The following is a 12572-nucleotide window of genomic DNA, read 5'->3' as shown; positions in this document are numbered from 1 at the left end:
AGGAGCGACCCCGAACAGCTACCCAAGGGGCTCCATTTCTACCCTGCTCAGATCTGAGCTGTGGTCAGATGTGGTCACCTAGCCCCCATGGGCTCAGTTTTCCTGGGCTCTTGTCTGTTGGGGGAAGCTTTTGCAGGCTTTGGTCAGGGCTTTTGTCAGAGTGGGTGCAGCTGCCACAGGGATGTTGACCATCCACCTCTGACACATCCTACCTTTCTGTTTGCACCAGCCAAAAGCATGTTGGATAGAATGAAGTTGAGGGGAATACTCAAGGGTTGCAGTGGATGCTCTGAGGGAGGCAGACTTTGATGAGAGGCAGTTGTGAGGCAGTAATGTTTTCATTTGGTATGGTTGCTCTCTTAAGCTACAGCTTCAGAACATCACACAATACACAACCAGTTAATGGGTGAAGGTGAGCGCCTCAGGATCCTTCTGTTTGCAGCTGGCATGGCTGTATCTAGAAGATCTGCATGTACATAGAAGATCCATCTAGATACATCTGCATGTATCTAGAAGATCCAGAGATCCATATACAGCATCCTGCATGGCAGCCACAGCTTCTCTGATGGAAAACAACAGTGGCTTTGCTGTGCCTGCTGCTCTATAACAAAGCAGGTTGTGTCACTGCTGTTCTGGAAGCAGTTGATTTGGAATTACGATCGTTGATGCGATAGCTTGAGTAGTAATAAAATAGTGTCTGAAAATTCAACCTTCCTTTTCTGTGAAGTATGACAAATTAACTCATTTTCTCCAGTTCAAGCTTCTGAGATACTGAATCCCGTCTCTGAAGTGCCACTTGTATTTTCCTTATTTTTTTTTTTCCTCAGCAACCGTTGCATTTTGTCACCATGATAACAAAGAACTTCAACATTCTGCAGCTGGAAAAACTCTATGCAGTTATCTGTCAGTGCATTTACCAGCACTGGGAATATTACGACAAAACTGAATTAGTGAAGGTGAATTGGTTTGTGTCTTCTGGCACTTTCTATCACTGTCCTGTTGTCTTTGGCATAATCTTTGGCTGCTTTAGTAGGGAAAGCCTTGACCTTGCAGGTCCACCCTGGCAAAGCAGTTCACCTCAGTCTGTCAACAGCTCTTCTCCAGATGCTTTCTAGGGCTGTGGGCTATGGAAGGAGGGTGCTTTTCTCAGTCTGTGGCTCCCTCTTTCTCCCCTTGCAGGCAGTCAAACATGGCAACACTTTGTATTGTACTTATGCCATTCTTGAAAGACAGGAAGTGTGAGACATAACAGGAGTGTGAGACTTTTCTCTAGTCTCACCATAATCTTTTACCTAGCAGGGCTTGAGCATCCTTCGTTTGACATACAGGGAGATTCCTCCTGTGACCATTTAATGGTAGTGAGTCAGATTCCCTGACCGAGACGAAGTCCAAGTTGTCAGAACTCAGGAAGAATCTCTTCCCAGGGTCCTAGCATTTTAACAGACACCGTTAGGGCAGGTACAGTGGCTTGTAGCTGAATTAAACCACAGAATTCTAGGTACCTGGAGAGAATTGTATCTCTTTGTTTCATTGGAGTTCATGTATTGTTGGTGTAAGTATATTTAAGCACAAGTAAAGCAATACCCTGGTTTGGAAATGTATGCCCCATTACACCAGCAGATAAAATTTCTCTTGTTTGATTTGTCAGAAAATTACAATAAAACAGACAAACAGAATACATTTTAGTGTGTTTTGGGATCAAACAAGTGGCAAAAAACGTGGCTGTTGTGTTATGTCACCTCTCAGAGGTATCTGGTGATGCTGAATGCCCACCTGTGCAATCCCTCTGTGGGTGCTGGTTTTGCAGGCGAGTTGTACTTTTTTTCTAGTATGTTTGTCCCAAACACATGTGTACTATGCGGACTTTCATCTTTTGTACTGTTTGGAGGTGGATTAATAAAAAAATCAATGAAATTCTTGCATGTTTTTGTCTGTTCTGTTTTTATCACACAGTAATTTTGACCAGTAACATGCCACCACTTCAAAGCCAGCTCTTTTAAATAAGAACTGTATGCAAGCAGCTTACCCTGCTCTTGGTGTGTCGGTCATAAGGCAACGGCAAGCAGAGGAGGAAGGAAAACTATAGTGAAAATTCCCATTTTAATGCAATGGGTGACATTGGAAATTTCACAAAGGAACTAATGTCATTCTTCCTTAACTCGGTCTCCACCTCATCTGCTGCCAGCGGTTTCCATTGGGACAGTAATGCCAGTTTGCTGCCCACCGAGGCTCCTGTCCGAAAACCTCAGCACGAGTGAGAGAGTGGAACCGAGGAACCAGAAACCTTCCTGGCACCCGAACTTCTCTCAAAGCTTTAATCCAACCCCTGCTTGCCACTAGTCTTGACAGGATACCGTATCTACACATTTCAATGTCCGTAACTGTGTAAATCTTGATCTCCCATGATCAACTGTTCGCTGTTAACTCCTGGAGATTATCGCATGCCACAACTTCATTTTCCTTTCTCAGGGAAAGAGATGTATTTTAGCGTCTGACCTAAAATGGCAAACAACGACGAAAGGATACTGCGTAGGGGAGTTAAAAACTAAAATGTGACTAAAATACGTAGGTATGTACTAAAGGAAGAAGTCCCGTTTCCCCAAGTTCTGTAACTGAACAAAAACCAGGGCGATTTTGGTTCCATGCCTTCAGAGCCGCCCCTCCTGTGCTCACTCGACCCTGCTCCTGCACCCTGCGGCCGTGGCTTCCCTCAGCGACAGCTCAGGGACCCTCCGCGGGACTACGGCCGCCGCCGTCCTTAACGCCCGGCGGGGTGCGCGGCCCAAGTTCGCCGCCGGAGGGGAGGAGCGGGCTGCGAGGGCGCCGCTGCCACCCGGGAGCTCCCGGCTCGTTCTCGCTGTCGTCGCAGCGCGCAGTCCTCCGGCCTGACCTGAGGGCGAGGAGCCGCAGCTGGCCCCCCGCTGCCTCAGCGGCGCCGGGCCGCCCCCCGGCTGCTGTCCGCCGCCTGACGGGCGGGGCGGCGGGGGAGCGGCTCCGCCTCCGCTCCCTGCCAGGGAGGCTGAGGCACCGGCCTCCGCTGCCCGGCCTCGGCGCCGCACCCCCCACGGGGCAGGGAGGCGGCGAGGATGCGAGTGTGCGCCGCGGGCGGCGGCGAGGAGAGGTCTCGGGCGGCCGGCGGCGTTGGGAGTTCCCGGCTCAGCCGCCGCCCCCCCGCCCCAAAAGAAGTGCAGTAGTTTGTGAAACGCAAGATGGCGGCGCGGCCGTGAGCGGAGGCGGCCTGCGGGTAGGCGGGCGGCGCGGGCAGAGGGGGCGAGGCGCAGCGGCGCCGGCAGGTAGGGGCTCGCGGCGGCCGTCGCCTGTGGCGCGGGCGGACAGGGGGCCCTCGGAGCCGGGAAGAGAGCGCGGCCCCCGCGGGGAGGCGTGTCCCTGCCCGCCCCGCTGCGCTGCGCTGCGCCCCGGGGGCCGGGTGCTCTCCCGGCCAGCGCCTCCCCGGGGCAAGGGCGGCTCCTGGCCGGTGGGGGCGGGCGCCCCGCTGCCGCCCCCGGGGTGTGCGCGGTGGGCCGGCAGCGCCCCGCCCGCCTCTCTCGCTCCCTCCCTTGCTCGCTATTGTCTGGCGGCGGCGGCGGCGGCGGGCATTGCCTGCCGGGGCCGGCGGGCTCCGGGCGGGCTGGGGCAGGCGGCGCTGGGGCGGGGGGGGGGAGAGCCAGGGCGTAAGTTGTGAGCGGGCTGCTGCCAGCCCCCGGCCCTGCCCGCGGGGGATTGATCCTGTTCGGGTCAGTTCTTCCCTCCTCCGCCCTGCGCCAGCCGCGGAGCCGGAGCCTGTGCGTGGCTTTGCTCGCCACGGGGCGGACGGAGGAAGATTGGTCCGAGTCGTCGCTCGGGGAGGAAAGTGAAGAAGTTCCGTCCCGGAGCGGCTGCAGGAGCTGGAGCTCCCGGCCGGGGTCACGGGCTGCGCGCACCCGCGCTGGCGCTCGGGCTGACGGACGGACTGACGGCCTCGCAGGCTGACGGCAGCGGGCGAGCCATGAAGTTGTGGCTCCCGAGTTGTGTCGCATCCCGTGGCGTTGCAGAGCGGGGCCGAGCGCGGAGCAGCGGCACGGTGTCTGTGCAGGCAAAGTTGGGGAAGACGTCTGGTTTACTCTGGTGGGGGTGTTTGTGTCCTGGGGCTCCTTCTGATGCTCGGCTCTCCCCTAGATCAGCATGTGCAGCACTGGAGATCAGCACCGGCTTTAATAAACCATGTAATGGAGGCGGTTCTGGGCTCAGAGGATCTGCAGTAGGGAGCGTTGACTGGTAGGTACCTGTGCGGGATTTCTGAGCTGCTTGGACTTTGTGTAGGTTCAGGAGCTGCCGGAGGGATGGAGAAGTTTACTTTGCACGAAGCATCACGTGAAGTAGTGAAGGCTGAGATGTCTCGGTCTGCAAGCTGGCGTAGGACCCGCTTATATTAACGTAGGGATGTCCAGAGAGTATAGTGGGCATCTAAACACTAAGTAAATCAATAGAGGATTCGGTTAGGAAACTCGTTACATGAGCACAAATGTGCCGTGAAACGCCGGAACGAGAGAGGAATTTTCAGAGTTGTGCTGCTGCTTTTGACCAGCACTCTGCGTTTTGTTCGGGTTTGCCGAGAAGGATTTCACACAAGAATAGTGCAAGCTTGTGAGTACTTGGAGAACCGCTGCTTAAAGCAACCTGCATGGTGAAAACCAGAGGACATGATCTCTTTGAGCCATGACCTGTTGGTTAGAAAACCTTTTTGTCACTGTCTTTAAGCATTGCCAGCAAGGCAGTCTGTTTCACTTGTGGTGGTAAATGAATTCCCCTGAGCCGATTAGAAGTAGGAGCCATTTTTCATGACTGATACGCTGTGGTTTTTACTTAAGGTTAGTGTTTCCTGTACCTTTGCTAGACTGAGAAGCCGTCTGTTCTCTCGTTTGGGTAATGAGTGTCTCTGCTGTGACTGTCCCCAAACTCATCTTTGTAAAACGTAGCAGTTTGAGGTAGGGCTTTTCTTTGTGAGGCATAAGACTTCTCTCCGCTCTTCAGGTTTCTTAGGGCTCTCTTCTAGATGATTTCCTGTCTTGCAACATCCTTGATGACCTGTGCGTGCTTTAGCTGGATCCAGTGTCCTGGTGTCCGGCTTAATTGCTGTCATTTATCACTGTTGGTTACTCCTGGAATAGGTGGTATTTGTCACTGGGTACCGAAACATCACTGGAGACTGTTAGAGCTGTGTGCTGAACAGTCCTGCCTTGTGTAGATTCTAGTACTAAGGGATTTGTATCAACTGATGGATTTTGTACTACTGCTAGGATTCCTTTTGTTCCTAATGTACCAAAAAGACCGGTTCTTGTATCTCTTGCTTCACTGAGCAGTTTATATCATTTCACTCAATCTTACTGCTATCCCTGAGCTTTCCCTCTGTTTTATTTATTTCCCCCCCACTTGTTTATATGTGCTCTGAGGGAAAGGATTGAATTTTGGTAACTTTTTCATCTAGTTATGATTCAGACACTTTTGTTTGATGTGACCTTAGAGGAAGTTTGCTTTAAAATACAGTCATGCATCTTTGAAGTCAGAGTCTTTCCTCCAGAGCGAGTTAAGGATTTTTTCCTGCTTTATGAAATTGGAACTTTTAAAGCACTAAGTACATAGAAGCTGGGGTCCATCCTGTTTGCACATACTAACCAAAGTGCAGTCACCTGTAGCTAAGCTATGGCTGATCTTTATTTTGGTGACCGGTTTCTCTTTACCTGTGAAGTGGAGGTCAAGAATTCCACGCTGTCAATTTGAGGACTTTTTATGGTTTTTCATTTTTAGAAATCCTGATCTTGTTGCAAAATGCACAGAGTGATCTTTTCGGTGTGTGTTTATTAAATTCTGTGTGAAAACCATTTTGGAGTCAGGGTGTAGGGGGAGGTTCTGAACATTTTTAGCTGCGTGCATGGACATGCTGTTCCCTTCTGCATGTGAAGGGTCAATATTTCTTCTCCTTGTGCTTCAGATGCAGGGTCATTGATCCATAAATGTCCAACATAGTTCATCTCCCAGTTTTTGGTGGCTTGTAAACAAGTGATGCAATTTTCACCGTAGAACCATTTTCCCTTTGTTTATTTGCTATTCCCTGAATAGGCAGCAATATTGATCTTAATGTTCTATTTGTGTATCTCTCCATTCCATGTCAGTAGTATCACCTTTGTTGAGTATATACCTATAAGAATACAAGTTTTTTGTTGCTGAAGTTTCTAATATATTCAAATTGGGCATAAATGCAGCTTCTTCAGGCTGTGAAAGGGATGTGATTGCTTGTGTTTTCAGCATTATTAGTAGTAGTATTTCAGATTTATAGTCTTCCAATTAACCTCTCCTTTTTTCTTTTTATATTTTGTATTTATATTTTTAATATTTTTATTAGTATTTTCGGTGGCTAGTTCAGGACCTTCCAAAATATCCAAACCATTTTGCTGCATAAACAGTTGTTTCTTTTTCTGTGGAGGTGGAAGCCAGCAAAAATGATGCATTTCCTTCTCCTGTACCAGCCAGATGGCATTTCAGAATTCTGTGCTTGCGTCCCTTTAACTGATGGTTCCCTTCCAGTTCTGTTGTCTTTCTTCGAGGAACTGGAAGGAACTTCAGAAGGTCCACCCAAGTCTTTTTCATGGCCTTCAGAGTTCAGTGAACTGTAAGGTGTTTCATCGAACAGTGTCTCTACTACCAGCTTCAGAAATGAGCCTGTCACATGGGGGAAGATGTGGACCACTCTTTTATCCTTGAGAGCTTTGAGATCATAGTGAATGTTAAAGTTTAACAGAACTCAGTGGAAAGGAGGATGATCTAAAGGGGCATGAACTGGAATGTAAAGTACTTTTATTCATAACACTAAAATGGTAAAAAGAGCAATATTGTACTAAAACACAGGAAGCAGGATAATTGCTAGTGAGTCAAAGAGGGGCAGATGTGGCTTAATAGGAGAACCTTTAGGAGAAATGGTCAAGAACTTTGAATATGCTCCTTTTTGCTCTCCTAAGATGTCAGAAGTAAGCCAGAACTTCACTTTGCAAGCATCCTTTAGCAGCATGACCTCTGCTTGTTCCTGTCAGGTCTAAAGGAGCTCAGTATATTCAGTTTCCCAAGAGCAGGCCTCAGATTGTTTGGAGCCAGTTAAGAAAGTGAGTGTGGTATTTTTAGGTTCACTCTGTGAAACTTTGCCTTCCCCAGTGGAATTTTGCCACCTGCTGCTCACCTTCTTTGTCTCTCTGGGAGCCGAAGGAATAGAAGGTGTTGCTGGGGGATTCACAATATGAAGTCAGTGCTCAAGCAAGCTTGAAGGCTGGCAGTTTTGTTTCCACAGTGGGCAGACAGAACTGTGTAATGAGGCATGCATAACGCCAGCCCTCGCTGTTTGGCAAAGCCGGTATCGTTCTGAGTGCCAAGTTCACCCCACCAGACAGAAGGACAGAAATGAGCTTTTGAACTTTCTAATTGTTATGGTAAAAGTTCCACCTGTTCAGCACCCTGAATCTTAAAAGCATGAACCACAGATACTGGATGGGAAATAAGCTGTTAGGTTACAGTTAATACTGTGAATTAGGCAGTCATTTAGATTTTAAGGCTTGAATGCGTGTTTGTAGCACAGGAGTGTGCTGCATTCCTGTTACTTTAACGTAGTCTTTCTTTACAAAGGTACTAAGAACTTCAGAGGTGGAAATGCATGTTTGTATAGTCTGAGGCAATCTTGGCAGAGGTCTCCAAGGCTGGCTTTCCTAAAAATGGAGGTATATTAGCCTAAACAAAGCATGGTAGTAATGCGATCGTCTTCCTCTCTGTGTTATAATGGAAAGATACTTCTTAGTCAGAATGCTCTTGACTTTAAAACTGTCCTGCTGGCTCTGTGCATGGGTGTAAGGCTCTGTTTTGGTAATTAGGTCATAATGAGTTGGAGTAATGTTCTATATCCTAAAAAGTGTAAAGGGGACACAATGGGGAGGGAGTCAGGAAAGAATAGTTATTACTGCGTGGACTGTAGCAGACTGGCTGTTAAACCTTAGCTATAGCTGTGTGCTTCTTGAGTTGAGGTTCATAGTTAATCTTTACAACACTTTAAAATGAGAAAAATAGTGCCTTGTTATTGCACAGGTCAGCTGTTACGCACAGCTTTTTGTACACAGGTTGCCTTCAGCAACATCAGTTGGAGCTGAGGGTGGTCTGTATAAGAGCTGTATCAGGATTATTTAGGCATTGGCAGCACTTGCCAAGTGAGTTAGGTGGAACAAGCGTGAAGACCCAGGTTTCTGTTTCTTAGCAGGATTCTCGGTAAGATGAAAGACATTTGTAGCTTCAGTGGGGTTTTTGGAGCATTCAACAGTGCACAGTGTCCAGCCTTGTTTGTAGTGTGGAATACTTACAGCCCTCTGTCCCCCAGACTTCTCACTGGGGGCCTGGTCTGAACCAAAGGTTCCCCGTACCTGGAGTGTCCCTTGAGTTCAAATTTCTTGTGCATGGATCGGTGTGAGGAAGTGGTGCCCCTGTAACACCCCTGCTGGCATTCCAGGTAGCTGTTTAAATATGATGCAGACCCACACAGCTGTGCTGCTTGTATTTTAAGAGTGCTTTTCAAAGTTGACTTCCTAATACGTTCTACTTAAATTTTGCCTACTGAAAACTGTTTGCTTAAATTGTGCCAGCAGAAGGCGGGGGGTCGGAACTAGATGGTCTATAAGGCCCTTTCCAGCCCAGACCATTCTGTGCTGCTGTGATTCTGTGAAATGTGTTGGAGGAGTTTGTGTATGAGTAGAGAATGAGTGGTTTTATTTTATTAAAGTCATTTGAGATGGAAGGGGCCTTCCTTTGTGTGTGGTGAGATGACTGCAGCTTTGGATGTTTTACCTTACAGTCTACCAACAGTCGCTTTAAATGTGTTTCTTGATAAGTAGCTTTCTTGGGTTTAATTTTGGTTTTCATTCTCTAGTTCTTGGGTTCCTCCACCAGCAAAATAAGGCTTTGTTAATATCAGCTGTTTGTTTCTTCTGGGGACAGGAGGGAGGAGGTGAGGAAAAAAGAGCAATACTGAAGCAAAGTAAGTTTACTCTTTCTACACAAAGTGAAGCAGCGGGTTGCATGTGCACCTCCTTAGAAATATATACTAATCCTTGTATGTAGTGTTCAGAGAGGGAGAAGTTTTACATTCCTGCACTGTCAGTACACTGATATTTTACTTCAGAATGCTTTGCTTTGAAAGCTTTCCAGTGTATTAATGTTTGTGTGGATGATGAGTGTCAACACTGTACACTGTAGTCACATGTGTGTACTGACAAAGAGCAAGCAATACTTTTAACAGCAGTTCAGGCCAGATGCAGAGGGGCACGAGCTAGTTCTGAGGGCAGAATCTGTGGATATGTGCGCCTTTGTATGAGTGAGGATCCTATTTCTGGATGCGATCCTCACGAAGTTACTATCTGTGTATTACTGAGCAGGAGCCCACTTCCTTACCAGGGAACGTTTAAGTCCGGATGTTGCAGAGATCTGTCTGGGGAAAGAGAAACAGGCTGAGGGTGAGAGCTTGCAGAAGGGTTGGGTCTGAAGATAGCTTTGCACCAGCACAGCTTCTTCTGCACTACTTTATGTGGAAAGATTCAGTCATTTCCAGCCAAAGCAGTGAAATAAAAAGCTCAGTCAGCCATTTCATCTTGAGATACCCCGCCCTCCAAAACAAGTATTAAAAAGAAAATGTAGGATTTGGCCCATGCATATCCCAGTAATTCCCCCTGATTAAGTTGATGCTCGTACCTGGGGTCTAGACAGGCCGTGTTTTGCAAAATGTAAGTACATTTTTAACTGTAGTAGAGGGAGTCAGGAGGTTTATATAGTCCCTTTGATATTTTATTTAACTCCATAGCTGCTTGGGAAGGAAGGGGTCTGTTGACCTTTGTCCTAAATTCAGTTTAATATCTAATGTTTAAATGAAGGGGGGTTGATCTTTATTCTTAATGATTCATGCTGCCTCAAAGCACAGTGGTTTCTAGTTGTGTGCTGCCTTTCCCACTGGGGGATGCAAACAAAAGAACAATAATTTCAGACTCCTCCTTCAGTTTCCAAGAGAACCTTAGCTTCTCAGGGGTAGCTTTGAATTTTAAAAGCATTTCCTTCCAAATTATGTATTGATTGCACACAAAATAGCAGTGCTGTAAGATGCAATTTAAAACAAATGCACGATGGTGCTCATTTGCTTTTAATGCTGCTTTTTTTTTTTTTCCCCCAGCAGAAAAACAAAAAGTGGATTCTGTTCCCATAAACCAGTCTTGCAAAATCCTTACAAACATTTATTAGTCTAGACACAAAATATTCTCACCCGGCCTCAGCTTGACGATGGCAACAACCAAAAAAGAAAAGAAAAAGGCAAGCTAATATTGTACTTGGCTGTCAAAAAAGGGAAAAGGGGGGGGGGGGAAGGAGAGTTTGCCCCAGGCAAGTGAACCAGTAACATTTTGCTGGAGCTGCCTACAACAACAGATGCATCTGATTCCCTGGGGGTTCCAGGCCTGCCTATTCTCTTATGCTAAACTTGGACACTCATAAACATTCTCTTTGAGTCCCACACCCCAGTGGTATCCCGGGCTCTTGTGATTTGATTGATTTAATAATGACACAAGAGGCGGTTCCTCTTGCCTCTCCTTCCCAATCTTTGTATTCCCCTGTATCTCTCCCCACACCTCCAGATATCAATTGCCTAATGCTGGAATTCAAAACCAATCCTAATACATGGGAACTGCGATAGTTGGTAGAAATAAAATTGGTTTTAGCTAGGTGATTTAATTACTGTCTAAATCTGCCCATAGGGAACCTTGATTTAAAGGATTTCTAGTCTCGATTTGCATTTGTGCTTTTGATAACTTTCATCAATGGCCAGAAATTCTCATTGTTTGATACCATGGCAGTTTGCAGAGCTTTGGCTTGTAAAGTGATAAATTATATCAGTGCGTGTTTCTTTTATCACTCCTTTATCTCAACATACATTCACTCAGACTATTATTACTTTTTTTGTCATTTTCTTAGAAAATAGTGAATTCTGTATGTCTTGTTTTTCAGAGAATAATTGGTTCCTGCTTTTCCCAATTTATATCAAACTATTTGCTCAGAAATAAAAAATTGAATGAAAAATTCCCCTAAACAGCATAACATGTCTGTATTATTAAAGTAATACTGTAAATATGTAGAATAGGTAAGAATACTTTTATCCAAACATGACTTTTTTGTTTTTAAAGCTCTGGATTTATGAGACAAAATATGGTACTTTTTACACATATGAGATTAAGTGTATTGTTTGATGTCTGTTAAGATTTTAGCCCTGTCAGAGCTTATGCTTAAACCTGAACTGGAGATCTTACACAGAAAGCAATGTGTCCTGCTTTTTCACCTTTGAGGCAGGGCACTTCTGTCATTCATGAACTAATTTGTATCCTCACTCAGTGCAGATGTCTGCAAAGTGAATGTCTGCCTGTAAGGTTAGTCGCTGACTGCCACTAATTCCGTGTTTTCACTAAGAATTTCCAACGTAGTCAACTAACATAACTTGCTTCTAAAAAAAAAGATTATATTAACTAAAACTGTCTGGTTTAGTACTGATTTTTTCCTTTTTCTCCTTGGTGCTTTTATCCCATGAATAAAAACTTCCCAGCTTACAGTTAGGACAGCACTTGTGGCAGTCACCGGTGCTCTTTGAGGATAACTGCTTTAATGTTTGTCAATCTGATAGGTGTAACTAACATGAGGAAATCTGTGTTCAGGTATTCTTGAAACATGAAATTAATAAAGTGTTTCTGACTAAAAATTACTTTGATTTTCCTACTTTAGATAATGGGAGGTTAGAACAGAACACCGATTATTCTCTTCCTCCTTCCCCCACCCAACTGATGTGCTGTGTAATTTTTAAGGCTTTTCTGTTGCTGCTTAAATGTGTTTCTAGCAACACATACAGTATTTTTAAATAAAATTCTCCTGCCTATTCTCATTTAAGTCAGTGAGAGTGCGATTTTGACCCTGGGGTATTTATGCAGCTTTAAACTACCGATGTATTTTAAAACAGAACTAATCCAAATCTTTTGGTGGTCTTTAATGCCAAAAAGAAGAAAGCAGCACCACAGCTATTCACAGTGGTTGAGGTAACTACATGCTTTCCATTTAAATCCTCTTGTGCTAATTTTCCACCATTATACCAGCACATGAGAGACAAAAAGTGAAACGGGGCCGTGTGTTGTCAGTAATCCCCTCCCTGGCAGCCCTGCACATCAGAGGTCTGTGTTTCTCCTGCAAGAATTGCTCACATGGTGGGGCAGAAGGAGCAGCCTCCAACTTGCCTCTTCACTGGGGTTGTTCCTTTGAGCAGGGATCTGGGCAGATAGGAGAGTCCTGTGTGTAGTGGATGGTAAATCATGGAGCATGGAGAAAGTTTGGGGCATCTGCAGGGAACGAGGCTGGTGAAAGACTTGGTGGTTCTTGCTGCTGGGTTGCTTCACTGCTGCATCGAAGGCCTTTATTTAGGTGAGCCAGGAGCAGTGTGGGACAGCATCAGGCTACTGCTGGGCTCCTAGTCCAGCAGCACTTGTGAAGTA

The 12572-nt window shown here is 46.2% G+C and overlaps 1 protein-coding gene across 8 annotated transcripts in view; it reads left to right on the top strand.

Moving 5' to 3' along the window:
- Window positions 1-3027: 3027 nt before the first annotated feature.
- Window positions 3028-12572, top strand: part of ZHX1 (zinc fingers and homeoboxes 1) — a 28943-nt gene continuing 19398 nt past the window's right edge. For 4 of the 8 annotated variants that reach the window (XM_061373484.1, XM_061373477.1, XM_061373485.1 and 1 more), the window contains exons 1-2: window positions 3657-4062; window positions 4156-4254. The gene's annotated coding sequence lies outside the window, so the exon portion shown is untranslated. Of the gene's footprint in view, window positions 3294-3656; window positions 4063-4155; window positions 4255-12572 lie in introns of those variants that run through there. The other 4 variants (XM_061373478.1, XM_061373479.1, XM_061373480.1 and 1 more) reach the window with 4 other exon arrangements.

This window comes from Neopsephotus bourkii, unplaced genomic scaffold, assembly GCF_033783945.1.
Source record: "Neopsephotus bourkii isolate Nb327-2 ecotype Australia unplaced genomic scaffold, CSIRO-AGI_Nbou_v1 NB_1630, whole genome shotgun sequence".
NCBI lineage: Eukaryota > Metazoa > Chordata > Aves > Psittaciformes > Psittacidae > Neopsephotus > Neopsephotus bourkii.
The sequence above is the reverse complement of the archived record's forward strand: the minus strand, read 5'-3'. Positions and strand labels throughout refer to the sequence as shown.